This window comes from Muntiacus reevesi, chromosome 7, assembly GCF_963930625.1.
Source record: "Muntiacus reevesi chromosome 7, mMunRee1.1, whole genome shotgun sequence".
Taxonomy (NCBI): Eukaryota; Metazoa; Chordata; class Mammalia; order Artiodactyla; family Cervidae; genus Muntiacus; species Muntiacus reevesi.
In genome coordinates, this window is record NC_089255.1 from 68,842,992 (window position 1) to 68,864,410 (window position 21,419).

At 41.4% G+C, this 21,419-nt stretch overlaps 1 protein-coding gene across 1 annotated transcript in view; it reads left to right on the plus strand.

Moving 5' to 3' along the window:
• The window catches only part of DAAM1 (dishevelled associated activator of morphogenesis 1), a 177,974-nt gene that overhangs the window by 74,998 nt on the left and 81,557 nt on the right, over positions 1-21,419 (plus strand). The window lies entirely within an intron of this gene.

Sequence of the window (21,419 nt, forward strand, 5' to 3'; positions counted from 1 at the left end):
GAGGTGTAATGCACCAAGGCAAGAAGCATACATACCTCTGTATAGGTTGTGTGTGACTGTTGTGGGATATAGTAGGTGACAGATGAGGAGGGTGGTCAGGGAAGACCTCTTGGCGAAGGTGAGTGGTCAGGAGGGATTGAAAGTGAAAAGAGAAGTGGAAGGGATCAGTGTTAATGGCTGTCCTGGTCATCTGTGGCTAGTTTATCCTGTGATAGCAAAACCTCAGTGGCCTCTCTATTATTGATGCTGCATGTCCGCTGTGGATCAGCTGTGGTTCTGCACTGTGCCATCGTCTACTCAAGAGCAAGGCTCAGACCTGGTGGCAGAGGAAAGAGAGACATGGTGAACTTCTCAGGCTCTAAGCTTATGCTTGGAAATGACACATGTCACTTCAGCACACGTTCCTTTGGCCTACACAGATCACATTACCACTCCCGAGTTCACAGGGGCAAGGACATGTCATCCTTCTGTAGGGATTGGCACCACAAATCACATGGCTGAGCCTGAGGTCATTGGGATGGGTGGAGGGACACCATCCTTTCCCAGGGATGGGCAGTGAATCATGTATCATGATGGCTGTCATGAAAGGCAATAATGATGCATTGATGGGCTTGGTATTATTTCCCAGTTAAAGTATTTTAAAACCAAGGTCAACCAAAGGAGACAGATGTTGCTGATAGACAAAGGCCTCCTCTGTGGTAGAGAAACTGGTGGACAGAGCTAGTCCCCTCAGAGCACCCACCTCTGTGGTCCTTTCAATTATATTCTGTCAGCCTCCCCAAATGAGACCCAAGCCAGAGCCTGTGTGGTGGCAGCTCCATGTACATCTTGAAGACAGCTCATTGTTCTGTGTTCATAAGGGAGAAAATTCCACTCTCAATCTTATTGATGTCTTTATTCTGTGTGAAAATTGCCTACAGCTGTTAGTTGTTAAAAAACCAATGCCAAACCAGATCTTTAAGCCAAAACCGTTGGAAAACAAATTATCTTGAGGTTTGTATCTGTCCTGGTGAGTGATGGATGAATTTTTATCTACTCTTGACTTCAGGGACTTAGGCCACAAATCCATCCAACTGCCAAAGGTGTCCTGGGGCAAGGGAGGTGGGCTCCAAACCATTGGGCACCTCTGCCCAGGGTTCTCTTGAGTAGTTGCAGGAGCAGTTCTGCCTGTGTCCATGCCCAGAAGAGGATGGCCACGTGGGGAGGTGAAGCATGCTGCAATGTAGGGTAACTTCCTTTGAGATGGTTTCTGTGGGAATTTGGGTTTATTTCCTTGCCTGTAAAATGGGGATAATGCCATCTTTCTGATGTGTTGGTACACAGATTAAAGACGACAACTTTTTTTTTTTTTTTAAAGACTGCTGCCTATTCATGGGTGCTTCACACCCCACATCCTAGTATAGCAAGAAGGATGGAAGATAATTCAGGTATATTCTGGGCTCATCACCCCAGGCAAATATCCCAGGTTTTTCCTTTTCTTGAAAGCTGATCTGCCTGCTCTGAGCACATCAGTGTTGGTCCTAACTTGCAGGCCATTCTGCCTCTATCTGATGGAAAGTATCTCATCAGAGCCTGTCATTGTGAGCTAGTTTCCTTTGCATCTTCTGATGAGTCACTCATTTGATGTATTTAAAAGTGATACCAAATAGATTGCCTTCAGAATTGCTTACAGCAACCTTATCATCTCATGAATAAAGCAAGCCTGGATGGGAGGTCAGCCATGTGAATCTTTAAAGAATGTGGGCCCTGAGCAGTGCCTTATACGCTTAACAGTGTATAGTCAAGGGCATTCCAATTTCAGGATGTACTGGTTTCTGGAGGTCCCAGGCCCATACTCTGTGCACATGCTCCCCACCCCACACCCCATTTTTAGTAACAGCTTTGTGGAGATACAATTGACATACCATATATTGGGTTGGCCAAAAAGTTCGTAGATCTTAGAGAAAAACCCGAATGAACTTTTAGGTGAGCCCAGTAATTCACCTGTGTAAAGTGTACAATTCACTGACTTTTGGTACATTCACAAAATAATGCCCCCATCAGTACATTTTAGAATATTTTTCTCACCCCTGAAGCAACTTCCTTACCCATTAGTCATTACTTGTCACTTCCCCTCAGCCCTACTGTCCTCAGGCAGCCACTAATCTCTGTTTCTGTGACTTTGCCTGTTCTGGTCATTTTCCGTAAATAGAATCATATGCTATGTGGTCCTTTGTGACTGGCTCCTTTCACTTAGCATAATCTTTTCAAGGTTTATCCAAGTTGTAACATGTATCAATACTTCATTTCTTGTTATTGTTGAACAGTATTCTGTTGTATGGACATACCACATTTTGTTTATCCACTGATTGTTGAACAGTTGGGTTGTTGCCAGTCTTCACCTTTTATGAATATTGCTGCTCTAAACTTTAATTTGCAAGTTTTTTTTGGTGTTGAAATATAGTTTCAGTTCTTATAGGTATATACCTGAGAGTGAGATTTCTGAGTCATGTATAACACTGTATGTAACTTTTGAGGAACTTCCAAACTGTTTTCCACGTTGGCTACACTGCGCCATTTTACATTTCCACCAGCAATGTATGAGAGTTCCAAGTTTTCTACACCTTCACCAATTCTTGCTCTTTTCCACTCACTTCCAATTGACCAGCTGGTTTTGAAGCTATTCTGTTGCTCCTGGAGAACTGAGGATGCGTAGCCTGGGAAGGTGTGTGTGCCTTTGTGTAAATTGCCAAATAGAAATAGTCTTCCTGCCAACAATTCTTAAATGATTTGGGATATTTAAAAATAAAATATTGAGAGTCAGTGTTACCTCTGCTAACCATATATTTTATGCCTTTGAGCATCAATCCTTTTTCCATATTACCACCCCCATTTCCCCCCTTCTCCACGATTCTGCTTTGTCCTATGTCTCAGTCACAAATCAAGAATGTAACCAATCTGAGACTCAGCACTTTTCCCAGAAAATAAGATTCAGCTAAAGCCTTGTCTTTTTGACAGGGTTTTTAGGTCTTAGATTATCCCCACCAGCATGTTTGAAGAGTGCTAGGGAGCATAGCACTGTAGGCAGTCCTTGTTCATGTAACTTTTTCAATCTTAGCATTAGCAGTGGAAGATTTCCTTTGGGATAAACAGAAGAATGTGTTATTAATTGACAGATCAATTCCTTGGGTGTGTGCATGTGTGTGTTAATTGCCTTGCTCTGTGCCAGGCCCTGAGGCCACTGGTCCTTCTTGACTTTATGGGGCTGAAGGTCCAGCATTGGAAACAGACATCAGAAGACACACTCTTCTCCATTGTGACTGAGGGCTCTGAGAGGGGCTGCTCCAGCAGGACATGTTCTCGAGGAAGAACCTTTATTCCCCCTGTCTTCACAAGGTGAGAGTTGACCCGCAGGTTCCGTTTCCGTCACCTTTGGCTCTCTTGCTGGGAAGTAATATTCTCAGCTTTCCTTCCAACCCTTCTTTGGAAAATTCATAGCTTCGTTTCTCTCCCTTATTTTAATTATCTGCAACTCAACCTGCTTTCAGAAAGCGCACATTCTGTGACCCTTGGTGCTACAAGTTTCATAGGATTGAACCCCCTTGGGGAGTTCTGAAATTGTCCAGTTATCTCTATGACTGGTGGCTATGGGTCTAACTCAGCATTGAAATCCCAGCAAGCCCATGTCTGCGGGTGAAAGTTGGATTCTCCACCCCAGCTTTTAGAAGCAGAAAGGAGGTGTTTTTGATCTCCCATCTGCTTGAGCTCTTAACCTAGCTGTTATTTAATTCCATTCTTGTTGGGGAATGAGGATGCTGCTTACTGACACCTATCCCCAAGCCTCACAGGTACCTAGCATGGAAGGATCTTGGAAGCATTCCTGGAGGAAGTGATATTTAATGTAAGACTTGAAGGAATTGTGCAGGCAAAGAGGAGAGAAAAGTGTGTTACAGACAGTGAAAATAGCATATATAGGGCCGTGAGGTGAGAGAGAAAATATGGAAGACTCAAGAAATTGAAAGTTCAGCATAGATGGTGCGTGAAATAAGAGCCTGGGTGGATTGGGGTTCTGAGAGCCAGGAAAAAGGGATGGAGAGAGATAGCTGTGTTATTATATATTCTCCAATTCTTATTTGAACTAAAGGACAGTACCCCTGCTGCTTACAGGTTTTCTCAATGAAATATGCTATATATAAAAAGTTTGCTATCTGGTTATATTTACAAAAATAACCCTTGTTCATTGCAGTCTCTGTGAGATGTCAGTAACTTCTAGCAAAATGTGTCATGTCTCCTTGGTAGATTTTGAATATGTTTTCCTTTAAGTCCAACTGTTGAGGTGAGATGGCTTGTTTCAATGCATATTTCTTGTGGCTACTTGACTTTTGAAATGGAAAGAGAATTTACTATAGCCCCCTTCTGGTTTTTTGTTCAAATACATGACTCCTGAATATACCAAGAGCAATTACTAATTGCTGTAATCACCAAGAGTTGATGGACTGAGGGTATCCCGCAGAATATTTCACAGCAGCAGTTATATTAGAAATGGCATCTCCTCACAGATTCCCTCAGTTCTCTGGCCTTGTGAAACAGCAGAATATGCATCTGCTTTTCCTGGGTGAGGTTTTATTAATAGGTGAGAAACCAGGTTTATGATAAGTCTGGTCATGATTTTCGAAGTATCCTTGGAATCAGTTAACTGACCAGAGGAAAACTTTCCTTTCTAAGAGAGTACATCATTGTGAATTTATAGATAGTTGGAAATAATAAGCAATATAGACCCAGGTTTTCCTAAGCCTGACATGTTACCAGTTCTATTTATACTGTTTTCTGTTAACATGCCTTCTTTCAGATTCAGTATTTAGTCTTCCATTTATTTGACCAATGTGTCTTAATATTCTGGGATAATTTGTTAAACAGTGCTATGTGCGTGTGGGTGGGTGCTCAGTCATATCCGACTCTGCAACCCCATGAACTGTAGCCCTCCAGGCTCCTCTGTCCACAGAATTTTTCATGCAAGAATACTAGAGTGGGTTGCCATTTCCTACTCTAGGGGATCTTTCCAACCTAGGGATTGAACGCATGTCTCTTGCATCTCCTGCATTGGCAGGTGGATTCTTTACCACTAGAGCCATCTATCCTAACACCTGTGCATTTCACCATTCTCAATAAAAATGGTGCAAGTGTTGCTCTCAACTTAATACTCCTCCACTTGGAGGTGGTGGAGATGTGAGAGGGTGTTTCTAGGTGCTGCAGTTACTGAATGGTGCTGCTGGAGTTTGTGGCCCATCCCAAGTGTCAGTGTTCCCTCTCCCCACTGGGAGTTACTGGGCGACCCATTGTCAGGGTGAGGTTCTTCCTGTGTAACTCATTTCCAATCCCAGCTCTGTCTGTGGGTTGGGGGTGGGTGGCATGGCAGTCTGACTTAAATAACTCTATTTTTAGTTTGCCAAAAGTCACTTTTTGGAATTCCCGTTTTGGCATATTTACATTCTATCTTTAGATAGAAAAGGTTATGTTGGATACAAGTGGAAAATTGTCTTTAGATGGCCAATATACAGTTGTTCCTTTTTTTTTAAGAACTGATTTCCAAAAGTGCTATTAAAAAAGTTTAGTTGTGTAGTATCATTTAAGTATTATGCCTTCCAGGAAATATAAAAACATTTGAAAGAAACTAATTGAGAAATTCATTAATGATCACCATTTATATAATTGAGGATTGTCAACAAAAGTTAATACCTCAGTGGGGAAGATAGTGTTGGTGGATAATGAGATTTGTATGCTGATAAATATAATCACTTACTATGGGTCAGTTTTATTATTATAAGGTCCTGAGGACACTGTCAACATTAGTAACCAGCATAGACTTTGAGAAATGAAAATAGTAAGACTTAGAGGATTTAGTATCAGAATTAGATGAATTCAGTCGAGGCAAGCTGTGCCAGATGAATTCCCTTGGGAACATACATCAGTAAACTCTTCATTTTTCATTATGTTCTGAAGTCACTTTGGTATGAAAAGAGCTACAGGAATCCAAGTTAGTCTTATGATATAGCAGTGTACAGATTTTGTTCTTTGTATTGTTGTTCAGTTGCTCAGATATGTCCAACTCTTTATGACCCCATGGACTGTAGCACACCAGGCTTCCCTGTCCTTCACTGTCTCCCGGAGTTTGCTTAAACTCATTTCTGTTGAGTTGATGGTGCCATCCAACCATCTCATCCTTTGTTGCCCGCTTCTCCTGCCTTCAGTCTTTCCCAGCGTCAGGGCCTTTTCCAGTGAGTCAGTTCCTCGCATCAGGTGGCCAAAGTATTGGAGCTTCAACTTCAGCATCAGTCCTTCCAATGAATATTCAGGACTGATTTCCTTCAGGATTGACTGGTTGGATCTCCTTGCAGGCCAAGGGACTCTCAAGAGTCTTCTCTAACACCACAGTTCAAACACATCAATTCTTTGGCGCTCGGCTTTCTTTATGGTCCAACTCTCACAGCCATACATGACTACTGGGAAAACCATAGCTTTGACTATATAGACCTTTGTCGGCAAAGTAATGTCTCTGCTGTTTAGGTTGGTCATAGTTTTTCTTCCAAGAAGCAAGCATCTTTTAATTTCATGGATGGAGTCACCATCTGCAGTGATTTTGGAGTCCAAAAAAATAAAGTCTCTCACTGTTTCCATTGTTCCCCCATCTATTTGCCATGAAGTGCTGGGACCAGATGCCATGATCTTAGTTTTTTGAATGTTGAGATTTAAGCCACTTTGGGAAGTCATAGTTTTCATCTGTTGTTCCTTAATTGGAATGTAAACTTGATACATTAATTGCAGTCCCCAACTTTTTTGGCACCAGGGACCAGTTTCATGGAGGACAATTTTTCCACAGATTGGGTGGGAGGTGGAGGGTGGGATGGTTTTGGGATGATTCAAGTACATTACATTTATTGTGCACTTTATTATTATTACATAAGCTCTACTTCAGATCATCAGACATTAGACCCTGGAGATTGGGGATCTCTGGTGTAAAGGATTGCTTGGTAATTAAGCAGAAGAGCTCAGATTGCACAAAGACTTCAAAGATATATCTAGAATAGTCTCAAAGCGTTCAGTTGTCTGAAAGCCAAAAATTGTAGTCTAATGAAGGAATTGATACCAAAATTGTTCAATTACCATGAGTTTAAAAATTCTTTTCAATTGACAAACTTATAAAACTCAAAAGAGAAAATTCTGTTCATATAAAGGATATGGTTAACTGACAGAGAAGAAAAAAATATTGAGTAGATATTCCCTTGATACTGTGGTATTTTTTAAGAAATTAACTTGATGAGTTCATAGAGAAATGTTTGGAAGAGTATGAGAATATGCAGTATATCACAAAAGGAAGTGGGAATGTAGATATGGGCTTAAATGGGTTCAGCGCTAAAATTCCTGTGGGATAGATGTGAACTATTGCCAGTATACAGTTAATTTAAAGATGAGCAAAAAATGATCCTAAATCTAGAACTTTATAAACAAATTATTTAGGGCCTGAGAAGAACTGATGGTTTGTGATACAGGGGAAGTTGGTATAGGGGGTTTTGCTTGCTTATATATGTGGTGCTTTTGAATTGAACTTTGCAATACATCCAGAAATCTAGTAGGCTTGGCAATAGATCTTTATTTCAATGGACAGTATACATTTCTTTGAGGTCCTGTCTGCTTAGAGATAGTGAGATGTTCAAGATGGTTTTCAAAGTTTTCTTCTTGTCTTCTGATTCACTAAACAAACCCAGAAAAGCTTTAGATAAAACCATAAACCATTTTATTCCTTCTAGTCCTAAACGTATATTTTATCTCATCAAGATCATTCCAAATGTCCTTTTATTCAAGTTGTTAAATTTACATTTTTTACTCCATATTAGGTACTTTGTTATCAATCCATTTATTTCTGGGTGCTTCTTAGTTTGGAGCAGGGACTGAAATGGAGTTGGGGGCTCAGGGAGAGACAGAGGAAAAAATCATGAAAGCTTTATTGTATTTTAATACAAATTCTGCAAAACCATCTCTGAACTAATAATGTTATTGAGAAAATGGTTATGAGTCCCCTTGGCCTTGATGATTTTCATTACCCTGAGTCCTAAAGAGATGTTGAGAGGTATGTATCTACTTAGCTTTTGGCTTCACTTTAAAATCTGATTATTTAATTTAATTCTCAGGCTGCCATGTGTGAATTACACAGTCAGCAATTTGCACTACTTGCCAACTCTTTACATGTCCCCATCCAGACCAGTATAGGTTTTAGAGACAGGGACGATAATTTGATCTCCGTAAGTGGTATGGTTTAGGTAAGCTTTCAAGTGTAATTTCGAAAATGTGTTTCAGTAATGGCTAGAACAATCTGGTAGTTTGTACAAATAAATGTACTCGAGGATATATATTGATGCACTGGGAATCATTTAAATACCATTTGCTCTCATAAAACATATGTCACACAGCCTGCGGGAGGTGAATGCCCAATACATGGATCATGAATTGCATTTCTAAACTGTCCTCAACTCTTTTTATCTGCTAGGCTTGAAATCCCCCCTTTTCCACATGCTGTTCCTCTGGAATTTCAAAGTGTTTCTTGATTTGTGTTGTAGGAGCTCAGTACCAGTTACATCTTTTAGTTACGATTTTCTGGCTCATGGATGAAGGGGAAAAAAATGTGTATATATATATGAACACATATATTTTAGAAAACGAAATTACTAAAAAAGTTGAAAATTTCCGCCTCTTGTCTAATGTTAAATAAATCCACTGGAAACATCATACAGCTGCTAGCTGTTTATTTCATTACACAATGTAATATTTAAGAACTAAACTGAACCAAACGAAGGTCACTTAGAGTATATACTTGTGTTGTTTTCAGGAAAGATGGACATTTCTTGGGTATAGAAGAAAAAAGCAAGTCCTTTGGCATCTTTTAAACAATCAGTTTATTCACCTAGGACACTCATGTTAAATCCACTGCGAGCATGCTCCTTCACACCGTCAGAGAGCAGGCGGGCGCAGGCATCGGATCTGGCCTTTTCACTCAAGATCCCCAGGGCCTCGAGCAGGGCCTGGTCCTGAGTCCATGGTCAGTAAATGCCTGTGGCCTGGATGAATAACTCAATACTGAAGGTTTATACATGATATGCTCAGGAAGATTGAATAAATGTATGTGTGTATGCGTGAATTAATGACGGCTGAATCATCCAACAGTTGGATTCCTATTCTGAATTATTCTTGAAATAATCGTGATAGGTTTGGGCTGGTTCCTGTACTCTTCCTGCATCCATGTCCACCTTTGTCATTCTCTCTACTCTTCTTCTGGATGTCAGTTACCAGGGGGGCACTGAAAGGTAGCAGGTTAAAAGGCTGAGGGTGTTGTTGTTGTTGTTATTGTTATTCAGTTGTGTCCGACTCTTTGTGACCACAAGAACTGCAGCACACCAGGCTTCCCTATCCTTCACTGTCTCCCTGAGTTTGCTCAAACTCGTGTCCATTGAGTCAATGATGCCGTCCACCATCTCGTCCTCTGTCATCCCCTTCTCCTCCTGTCTTCAATCTTTCCCAGCATCAGGGTCTTTTCCAATGAGTCAGTTCTTCACATCAGGTGGCCAAAGTATTGGAGCTTCAGCATTCTTGTCTAAGAAATATTTCTGTCCTTGGCAGTCTCTCCACCCTATATTACATGGTAAAACAAGTAAATAGCTGCAGTATGGGAGGAGACTCATTGTGCTAGATATCTTTCAACTAAGAAGTGCCAGCTGAGCTGCTTAGCAAGTCTAAGCAGGTGGGGAGAGGCCTGGGTGGGAGCAGTGCTGGTGTCACTGCAGAAGAGGGATGCGTGTGGAACTTGGCCTCACAGCTGCCCACAGGGCCTTTCTTATCTCTCACTCTCCAAGCTGACTGTGTCTCAGGAGACAAAATCCCTCCATTCAAGCAGGAAAACACTGCTTAGAAATCCTCTCAATTAAGCCTTGTCAACAGAAGTTGTCCTAGATTATGAATATAAAAATTGGAAATCTGGGTGGCTGGATTGCTATTGGGAGTTGATTTTAGCATATATTTAGAATAAGGTGATTTACTTTAGATTATTGGAAAACTGCTGGTGATACAGACTAATTAAAAGTTAGTCTAATGAGTTTCTAGTTGAAATAACACAAAGAAGCCAAATAAGAAGACTACAGGTTTTGCAGCAGACTTTTGTCTAGCAAACGAGATATAGTTTGCATTGCCTGCTATTCAGAGTCGGAAAGGAAATAGTATAAAACAATTAACCGTGGGTAGTAAGAAACTAAAAATTAATTCTATTAGTCAGCCTTTGCTTGTGGGGTTTCTCAGTTATTATTTTTATATGTCGAATGAAAACACATCTGTCAGACACAGAGAACATTATTGTGTAGGTGGTGGTGAGTCATATTATGGTGTTTTGTGTAATGACTAAGAACATTGGCAGAAATCTTACAGGCTGAAAACCTTTAAGGTTTGTTCTCTGTGTACACATCTCTTCGGGGACTTAACACTCTCTGTTGTTTTCCATTTATGTCTGTCTTGACTGGTTAGGGACAGGTAATAATTCACTGAACTCTCCTCTATTTAAACCAACAAAGGGCTTATCTAACTTTCGGGTTTCCAACCACTCCTATGAAAATAAAATACTGTTCTCAAGGTCATGGTGGTTAAATTTTAAGAGCTGTGATGGCATTTCATGACTCGTGGATGCGGTGGCTGTTTGCTGTTGCAAGAATGGATGTTCATAAATTTAATGAATTATTGCAGCTGAAAGGTACATTTTCTCCATACATTTATAGAAGTCTAATTTTGCTGCTGTTAAAGTGTCACCCTTCAGTCCTCTGTCTGCTTTGTCTGCCCCTTTCCCCTTTATGTGGTACTTAAATTCCTTATAATTATACAGTGGAAGTGAGAAATAGATTTAAGGGACTAGATCTGATAGAGTGCCTGATGAACTATGGTCGGAGGTTTGTGACATTGTACAGGAGACAGGGATCAAGACCATCCCCATGGAAAAGAAATGCCTAAAAGCAAAATGGCTGTCTGAGGAGGACTTACAAATAGCTGTGAAAAGAAGAGAAGTGAAAAGCAAAGGAGAAAAGGAAAGATATTCCCATTTGAATGCAGAGTTCCAAAGAACAGCCAAGAGAGATAAGAAACCCTTCCTCAACAATCAATGCAAAGAAATAGAGGAAAACAACAGAATGGGAAAGACTAGAGATCTCTTCAAGAAAATTAGAGATACCAAGGGAACATTTCATGCAAAGATGGGTTCGATAAAGGACAGAAATGGTATGGACCTAACAGAAGCAGAAGATATTAAGAAGAGGTGGCAAGAACACACAGAAGAATTGTACAAAACAGATCTTCACGACCCAGATAATCACGATGGTGTGATCACTCACCCAGAGCCAGACATCCTGGAATGTGAGGTCAAGTGGGCCTTAGAAAGCATCACTACGAACAAAGCTAGTGGAGGTGATGAAATTCCAGTTGAACTATTTCAAATCCTAAAAGATGATGCTGTGAAAGTGCTGCACTCAGTATGCCAGCAAATTGGAAAACTCAGCAGTGGCCACAGGACTAGAAACGGTCAGTTTTCATTCCAGTCCCAAAGAAAGGCAATGCCAAAGAATGCTCAAACTACCACACAATTGGACTCATCTCACACGCTAGTAAAGAGATGCTTAAAATTCTTCAAGCCAGGCTTCAGCAATATGTGAACCATGAACTTCCAGATGTTCAAGCTGGTTTTAGAAAAGGCGGAGGAACCAGAGATCAAATGCCAACATCCGCTGGATCATCGAAAAAGCAAGAGAGTTCCAGAAAAACATCTATTTCTGCTTTATTGACTATGCCAAAGCCTTTGACCGTGTGGATCACAATAAACTGTGGAAAATTCTGAAAGAGATGGGAATACCAGACCACCTGACCCACCTCTTGAGAAACCTATATGCAGGTCAGGAAGCAACAGTTAGAACTGGACATGGAACAACAGACTGGTTCCAAATAGGAAAAGGAGTACGTCAAGGTTGTATATTTTCACCCTGCTTATTTAACTTACATGCAGAGTACATCATGAGAAACTGGATGAAGCACAAGCTGGAATCAAGATTGCCAGGAGAAATATCAACAACCTCAGATATGCAGAAGACACCACCCTTATGGCAGAAAATGAAGAGGAACTAAAAAGCCTCTTGATGAAAGTGAAAGAGGAGAGTGAAAAAGTTGACTTAAAGCTCAACATTCAGAAAACTAAGATCATGGCATCTGTTCCCATCACTTCATGGCAAATAGATGGGGAAACAATGGAAACAGTGGCTGACTTTATTTTTGGGGCCTCCAAAATCACTGCAGATGGTGATTGCAGTCATACAATTAAAAGATGCTTACTCCTTGGAAGGAAAGTTATGACCAACCTAGGTAGCATATTAAAAAGCAAAGACATTACTTTGCCAACAAAGGTCCATCTAGTCAAGGCTGTGGTCTTTCCAGTGGTCATGTATGGATGTGAGAGTTGGACTGTGAATAAAGCTGAATGCCGAAGAATTGATGATTTTGAACTGTGGTGTTGGAGGAGACTCTTGAGAGCCCTTGGACTGCAAGGAAATCCAACCGGTCCATCCTAAAGGAGATCAGTCCTGGGTGTTCATTGGAAGGACTGATGCTGAAGCTGAAACTCCAGTACTTTGGCCACCTCATGTGAAGAGTTGACTCATTGGAAAAGACCCTGATGCTGGGAGGGATTGGGGGCAGGAGGAGAAGGGGACGACAGAGGATGACATGACTCGATGGCATCACCGACTTGATGGACATGAGTTTGAGTAAACTCTGGGAGTTGGTGATGGACAGAGAGGCCTGGCGTGCTGGGATTCATGGGGTCGCAAAGAGTCGGACACAGCTGAGCTACTGAACTGAACTGATCACTGTGTCATGTGAATTAAGGCCTGATCATTTGTCCTCCCAAAAGAATTTGTCTTGTATGTGGCAGTGTTGAGTTGTGGGTTGGGAGATGAGGTTAGACGTAGGAGATGAGGGTGGTTGAGGGAGAGGGCTAAACCCAGAGAAGGCACCGCTGCTGTTGGGTTTATGTGAGGTGAACCTGGGGGTTGCTGCCTGCTGGACAAGTGGGAGACTTTTGGTGAGTGGGGTCAGGATGGGTAACTTGGTCCTGTTTGCTGTGGGTAAATACCTGGTGTTTCTAATTTGAAGGAGAAAAGTTACCCTGGTGTGAATAATGTTAAAAAGTGCTGTGCATTGAGTCAGTTGGATGATTACCTTTTCAAGGACCATTTAAAAACCAAAGCCAAACAACCCCAAAACAGAGACATACACAAAACTGTGTGTGATTGGCAGGGTAACCCCAAGGACCCGTCTGTCTTAGTTCTCCGTCTCTTCATGTCTTTAATCTCTGTTTCCCCCAGCATTCAAGATGTGTCTTCCCACCTCTGTGTGATACAGAGTTAGCTTAACTCATTAGAAATAGAAATCCTGAATTCCTTCATTAGAGATTTCTCTTGTTAGCTGAAAATTCACTTGTTGGCTCACTGAAATCTATTGACTTGGTAGATGTTCAAAAAATAAGTCCTTTAAATATCTCATTGAAGGTGTTATAAATAATTCCGTATTTTAGCCTCACTCACATCTCTGTAAAGAGCTTTTCAACTCATTCAAGACCCTTATTGTATATTATTTCAAAATTCCTTCCTTTGCTTTATCTAGTGAATCAGTCCATTTCCTCAGATTTATTTGCAGTGTGCCAATTGTTTTCTGATTTATATAGATTATAGAGTTGCCTGCTTACTCTAGAGTATAGAACTGGTGGGGTTTCTTTGTGCAGAATCTTTCCAAGTGGGGTTTATAACATGCTTTGTGAGAGATGAAGCCAGAAATTTAGTTCCCACAGCTGGACCTCCTTCAGCATTCTTTTCTTCTTAATAAAAAAAAAGTCTAATTATTATGTTTTCTCCAAGATAATAAAAAATAGGAAATAAGTGTTTTATAAAGATATGAAAAACATAATTGGTATCTTCCCACAGAAGAAAAGCCTTTGTTGGTTTCCATTTTTAAGAAACTTGCACTTTCTGTGGAGAAAAATGATGCTTGGTGCAGATGTTTCTTTCCTTACCATTCACTAAATCATTTTCCTTTAACTTTTAAAGCCCTATCCAAGAAAGAATAATATGGGGGAAAAAATTCTTTGGCCAATGGAAGGATCTAGGCCATCTCAGTCTAAGGTATAGTAGCAGGAACTACATTTATTCTATTTATCTTTGGATTAATTGCCAGCCCTCAAATCAATATCTGACATAGCCAGATTCCAAAAATTGGGAGTTGGGGGAGAAAGGTGAGAGGTTAGAAGGTGATCTAGAAGCAACCGGGATGCTTCCTGGGGTTGTGCTAAATACATTTGTTAATCTTAGTGAAAATTTTTGAAAAAAATCTTAGTGAAAAAGATTGAGGGCAAGAGAAAAAGGTGGGGGTGACAAAGGATGAGATGGTTGGATGGCATCACTGACTCAGTGGACTTGAGTTTGAGCAAACTCTGGAAGATAGTGAAGGAGGGGAAGCCTGGAGTACTGCCATCCATGGGGTCACAAATAGTTGGATAGGACTTAGCAACTGAACAACAAGTGAAAAACTTGACTCTTAACCCACAGAGAAGCCAGTACTCTTCTCTAGATCACCACTCAGGAGAAACAAAAAACACAGAAAAGTTTCTTCAGGACTTAAATTGTTATATTAACCTATCACCTAATTTAATCTTAAGGGACATTGGGGGCAATATTGCCCATCTCTTGGTCTAAATGGAATGCATACTATTGGAGTCTACATAATTTTCAAGGGAAGGACAAGAATATTTCGTGGAAGTGATCATGGTTTCAAACAGAAACTGTATCTAAAGTTGTAACATTTCTCAGATTGAACCACTTACTCTAAAGAGGTTCACTTTTTCCCTTTCCCGCCTCTTCATACATTTTTTTCAATGTTTTCTTTTTTTTTTCCTAAATTGATTCCTTGTTTTAGTTAACTGTTCAACCAGAATGATCTTTCCTTACTATGTACACACGGCCCTATTTTCTCTATTCTGAAATTTTTTGTTTTCCTGGGGCTCCATCAACCAGGCTTGATTTTTTTTTTTTAAAGAACTTTATTGAGATATAACTTACATGCTGTAGAACTGACCCCTTGTAAGTGTACAGTTCAATGCATTTTAGTAAATTTATGTAGTTTTGCAGTCATCATCACAATCCAGCTCTAGAATAATTCCATCACCTTATCTCCTCTTGGGTCCATTTGCAATTAATCTATGTTCCTGCCTCTGGCCCCAAGCAACCACTGATCTGCTTTCTGCTTCTATAGATTGACTTTTTTTTTCTTTAAAATTTCATGTAAAGAGATACTATCTGAGATGCTGTGATCCTAATTGTTTTGTTTTCCATGATTGCCTCTTTCAGTGTTTGAATTATCAAAATGAAAAATCTCTTATAATATTACTCTGAAGTAATTTCATAGCTTTGAAGAAACTAATGTATGAGATGATTTCAAATTAGTTTATACTCTGTTCTTTTTCCTCCTTTCATCATTTGTGCTTTCATTCCCCAGCTTGCCTAACAGTGTATCTAAATGAGTGCAGGTAGCTGAAAAAGAGAGTCGCCAAAAGCAGTCCATCCATTTTGCAACCAAAGAACGGCCCCAGGAGTAGTGTCTGTGAAATATACATTCAAACATAGGAGGTAAAGCTAAAGCTAGCAGCTTCCATAAGAAACCATAGAGTTTTATCTACAGCTTGCCAAGATTGCTTACAGAAAATAAAAAGCACTGACTTTAATAAAAGAAAAAATATTATGAAGTTATATTTCATAAAAAATACTTAGTGATCAAAATAGACTTAACAAAATGAAAAGGCACAGGTGAGGCAAAATACTGGCAGTACATACCTCTGACAAAGGACATGTTTTGCAACAATAAGACAGGCAATTCATAAGTGGGCAAAAGATGTGAATGGATATCTCATAAAAGAATACGTGTGAATGTCATGTGAGCTTGTGAAAAGGCATACTCAGCATCAGGTGTCATCAGGAAAATACAAAATAAAACTGCATTGAGGTACCACTTCACATAAGCTGTGCTGTCCCTTCAGTCGTGTCTGACTCTGTGTGACCCCATGGACTGTAGCCCACCAGGCTCCTCTCTCCACGGGATTCTCCAGGCAAGAATACTGGAGTGAGTAACCATTCCCTTCTTCAGGGGATCTTCCTGACTCAGGAATCTAACCTGCATCTTTTATGTCTTCTGCGTTTGCAAGCAGGTTCTTTACCACTTGCGCCACCTGGAAAGCCCTCAGTTCAGTTCAGTCACTCAGTCATGTCCGACTCTTTGTGACCCCATGAACTGCAGCACGCCAGGCCTCCCTGTCCATCACCAACTTCCGGAGTCCACCCAAACCCATGTCCATTGAGTTGGTGATGCCATCCAACCATCTCATCCTCTGTCGTCCCCTTCTCCTCCTGCCCTCAATCTTTCCCAGCATCAGGGTCTTTTCCAATGAGTCAGCTCTTCGCATCAGGTGGCCAAAGTATTGGAGTTTCAGCTTCAATATCAGTCTTTCCAATGAATACCCAGGACTGATCTCCTTTAGGATGGACTGGTTGGATCTCCTTACAGCCAAGGGGGCTCTCAAGAGTCTTCAGTACTGGCAACTAATGCAAAGATAAATAGAAAAAATTTCATTTCCGCCATCTGGAGACAAGTCTAGGAAGAGAGTCAGACATGCAAATGTGATTGTAATTAATGCAAGTGTGATAACTGTGGCAATGTGATTAATGCCAAAAGGTTAGGAGAGCAGAGAGGGTACCCCCACCCCCCAAGGTAAGTAAGGTAGGCTGCCTAGGGGACAACTGATCACTTGTAAAAGCTTAGATACCGTGTAAAAGCCAGAATACTGGAGTGGGTAACCTTTCCCTTCTCTAGAGGATCTTCCCAACCCAGGGATTGAACCCAGGTCTCCTGCATTGCAGGCGGATTCTTTACCAACTGAGCTAGAAGGAAAGCTCAAGAATACTGTAGGGTAGCCTTTCCCTTCTCCAGAGGATATTCCGACCCAAGAATTGAGCCGGGGTCTCCTGAATTGCAGGCGGATTCTTTACCAACTGAGCTATCAGGGAAGCCCCCAAAGCTTAGATAAACAGGAGTCATTCTTAGACATGGTGGGAAGGACTGTTTGGAAAAAGGTTTCAGAAATGGGCAACTTGTGATCCCAAGTCCTGAAAGTTAGCTGCTGGTGGAAGAGAAGGAGGAGGAGGAGGAGGTGAGGTGGGGCAAGTCAGCAAAGGCCATATCATGAAGGGCCCCCTACCTACCAGCTAAGGAATTTGGATTTTATCCTGAGAAGAAGAGGAATTGTTGAAGCCTTCTGTCATCATGTCTTCCTAACTGGAATCTAAATTCCATGCAACTGGGGTCTGTTATTCATCTTTGCATCCTTTGTAATGTCTGGCCATGGTCCTGGAATGGGTAGGACATGGAGTAGGTGTTGATTGATCTCTAAGGCTGTGTGATAGTCTCTTCAAGTCTTGCAGGCTTGTTTCAAGCCGTATTATTAAAACGGAGTGAGTCAGAGCAAAGAAACTTTTGGAATGGAGGGGTGGGGGTCTCATTACACTCTGGGCATTGTGCCTAGGCACTCCCAATTATTATTTAATCCATGTCACCCCTCCTCGCTCAGATTTACCAGTGACCTCTGATTGCTCTTAAGATAAAGACCAAAGTTCACAGTGGCCTGCCTGCAAGGCTGCTGTTCACTGTCTGGTGCTTTTGACCTGTTTAATTTCTATTCATTTCTGAGGTGTCACTTCAGTCACAGCCTTCCCTGCCCCACGACTCCCCGGAGCAAATGGGCTCTGGCAGCTCAACCCTGGGCTCGTCCCTGGGATCATGTGATTGTTTGATTTCTATTCTGCCCCTTCGAGCATATGAGCTCTATGATACCTTTCTGTTCCCTGCACCTACAATGCCTAAATTTAGTGGATGCTTGAATTTTACATAATCCATAACAGCCAGACCTGGAACTCAGGGGCATCTGACAACAAAGTCTCCCTCTTTGTGCGAACAGATACTAAGCAGGCCCAGCGGGCCGCAAGTGCAGCTCAAGAGTGCGTTTTTCCTACTGATGTCAGTGTCATGGATCTACCCACCTGTCGAGTGATCAACAGAATGAACAGGCTAGTGGTTAAGGACATGGGATCTGGAACCAGACAGTCTAGCCTCAAGTTCCTCCTCTACCATTTACTAGCTGTGTTACCTTAAACAGGCTATTGAATCTGTCTGATTTTTTCCTGGAAACTGGGATAATACTACCCAATTTATAGGATTATTGTGAGGATAAACTAAATTAATCCATAAAAAACACTGCTACCCAGCACACAGAATGTGCTCAGTAATTGTTAGCTGTTACCATTACCACTATCCATGTATTCGTTCCTATTGTCTTACTGTAATCCCAGATTACATCCAGAGGGCCTTTGTGAGTGCATGCTCAGTTGTGTCTGACTCTATGTGACCCCATGGACTGTAGCCTGCCAGGTTCCTCTGTCCATGGGATTTCCCAAGCAAGAATACTGGAGTGGGTTGCCATTTCCTCCTCTAGGGGATCCACCTGACCCAGGGATCAAACCCGCATCTCCTGCATCAGCAGGCAGATTCTTTACCCAGTGAGTCACCAGGGAAGCCTAGAGGGCCTATAGCAATTTTTAATTATTTTATGGAAATTCTCTCCTTGCATGAAGCCATCTGCTCTGAAGTTGTAATTCAACTATGTCCTCTCAATTCAAAATTGGTCATTTGCGTCTCAGCAGAAGCAGAAGTTTTCTAAGAGCAAAATATAGTAATATTAATACTTTTTGCTGTGAATTTTGAGGTTTTTAGATTCACATGTTTCTTCACACCTCTGCTCAGTTAGGAAAAACAGTAGTGCAGTGTAGTATAAAGGATACAATATTAATAGCACTGTTCTCTCACACATCAGAGCTTCCCATGTAGCTCAGCTGGTAAAGAATCCACCTGCTATGTAGGAGACCCCAGTTTGATTCCTAGGTCGGGGAAGGCTACCCCCCCAGCCCCCGGTATTCTTGAGCTTCTGTTGTGGCTCAGCTGGTAAAGAATCGCCTCCAATGTGGGAGACCTGGGTTCAATCCCTGATTTGGGAGGATCCCTGGAGAAGGGAATGGCTACCCACTCTTGTATTCTGGCCTGCTGAATTCCATGGACTGTATAGTCCCTGGGGTCTCAAAGAGTGGGACGTGACTGAATGACTTTCACTTTCACTTTTCTTTTACAAATCATAACCCTTTTCCCCAAACTAAGCACCATATTATTGACCTATCTGAATAACTGACCTGATTCCACAATCCCACCCCAAGAAAACCCTAGTTGTTGGGAAGTGCTTTATGTCGCCATGTCCCCCTATTCATCAGTAGATGAGAACAGGTGTAATTTACAGGAAATTAAAAAAGGAAGAAAGGGAAAAAATACTTATTTCACATATGTAACAGTTGCATAACAAAATTTTAACATTTTTAACATGTTCCTTTATAATGGAATTTTCTGTAAATATCTTTTATTTCTTCCTTGGTTTTACATTGTTGAAATTCTTAACTAGTTTCTAGTGGCTAGTGTCTGAGTGTGTGTTTTAGTGGCTTAACTGCTTACCTTGCTCTTAAAAGAAAATAGCTCCTGATTTGTATTTAAAGATGAGAGAACTAACCACAGTACATTTGCCCCTCCCTGTGCCAGGCATTACTACCTTCTGAGTTGATGTTGCTAATCCACACAGAGCCCTGCAAGAGAAATGACAGGCCCATCCTGGAGATGAGGAAACAGAGGCTTAATGAGATGAAGAGTTTTCCCTGGCAGCTGGCATGTATCAGACCTTGTGTGTCTAGGCCCTGAAGGTGCAGGGGTTAACAAGATCAGGGCATAAGGGATAACGAGAAATAAGCCTGGCAATTAAGTTGGGGTTATAAATGGAAGACCTCAAAAGACTGGCTGAGGGATGTATAATTAATTTTGCAGGCAGTGTGGAACTAATGACATTTTGTACTTCCTTCCTCCTTCTCAGTCCTCAACACTGGGCAGTCAATGATGTAAGGAACCTTTCAGGTGATTCCATTGCTCACTCAAGTCTGAGGACCACTGGTGTAACGCATCAGTGGCCATGATGTAGAAAGGATCGGAAGGGCAAGAAGGACCTGGGGGAGGTTGGTGCCAGAGCCAAAGCAGAGGTGATTAGGGCATAAGTTTGGGTGGCTTCACTGGAAACAAAACAAAGGGAAAATGTGAGTTTTTTTTCAAGGAAGAAATGATGCTTGATGACCCAGCAGAGGCAGAACTGTAAGATGGGAGGCCCACGAGTGGTAGAGCTGCATTATATGCCTCAGTTAACTGAACCTTATTATTGTGCCTTAATTTATAGTAATTTAGTATGTCTCACACCCATCAATCTGCTGCTCTTAACTAGATTCAACTTTCCCTATAGGAATAAAAATGTACCAGATGCTCAATACCAATAATAATGTTGACCATGGATTGAGTTATTAAATGCCAAGAACTGTTCCCTATGCACTTTATAGTCATTATCTCATTGTTGTTCATTAGTTATAGATGTTCATAAATTGCCTTCCCTCAGTATCCAATCTAAGCTGCACACCACTATAAAATTAATGTTTCCAGACACTGATCTGAGAGACTGAGAGTCTGGGCTCAGGAGTCAGACAGCTTGAGGCTTAAACCCCAAGCCCCATCATTTCCCGGGCATATGTGGTCTTTGAGCAGGTTTCTTACCCAACCTTCTGCCAAAACGTCCCCCAGCTATATTACAACAAGTATTATTAATACAAGGTGGGTGTGATCATGAGTGGAACTCTCAGGGTTATTGTGGGAACTAAATGAGAAAATGACTGCACAGTGCTTGACATTGGAAGTACTGAATAAATATTGCTGACACAGATGTCACTCCCTTGCTTGCTCAGAACCTTCATTGGTTCTTCTTGGTCAAGAAAATAAACTCCTTAATCTGGCCTTAAAGATTGTCCACAGAGTCACTTACCTCCTAAACCTTTTATCTGATGGTTCTTTGCGTCAACCCAGTGCTTCAGCTAAGCTGGTCAGTGTCCCCCAGACACTCTAATTCATTACCACATCCCGACCCTTGGTTCTCTTCTTCTGCCCATCTCATCATATCGCTCAGGGCCCATCCCGATTGTCAGTGTTTATAGAGCCATCCTTGCCAGTCCTTCATTTGTAAAATGAGTAGATCCTTCCAAACTCTGGAGCTTTAAAGACCTTTAATGTTCGACGGACCCTCTGCAGCAGTACACGGGGCCCAGGACAGTTCTGTCCACGCTCAGCCTGCCTTCCCTACCCTTCAG